This window comes from Penaeus monodon, chromosome 22 (assembly GCF_015228065.2).
Source record: "Penaeus monodon isolate SGIC_2016 chromosome 22, NSTDA_Pmon_1, whole genome shotgun sequence".
NCBI lineage: Eukaryota > Metazoa > Arthropoda > Malacostraca > Decapoda > Penaeidae > Penaeus > Penaeus monodon.
In genome coordinates, this window is record NC_051407.1 from 32,249,393 (window position 1) to 32,249,735 (window position 343).

Consider the following 343-nt stretch of genomic DNA (forward strand, 5'->3'; position numbering starts at 1 on the left):
TTCCTCGAAAAAAGAACGAAAGAAAAACAATAATAAGTATTAATAAGAATTATAAGAAATGCATAAATGTCTATGGTAATAAGGAATAAGTGAAGAAATGAATAAGTAATATAGAAATAAACGATAATAAACAAGTAAATATCATAAGAAATAAGGAAAAAAAAATCCATGAGAAAAAAGTACATAATACAAGTAGCAATTTTTATTCTAAAATGGTATCAGAAATAATTGTCCCTGTTCTTTCAAGACCTGCAACAAGCATTCAACTGATCTTGCAATGTCCAGCAAGAACGCGAGCATCGAGGAGAACGTTATGCCATTCTATACCGCTGAAAAAAAGGGA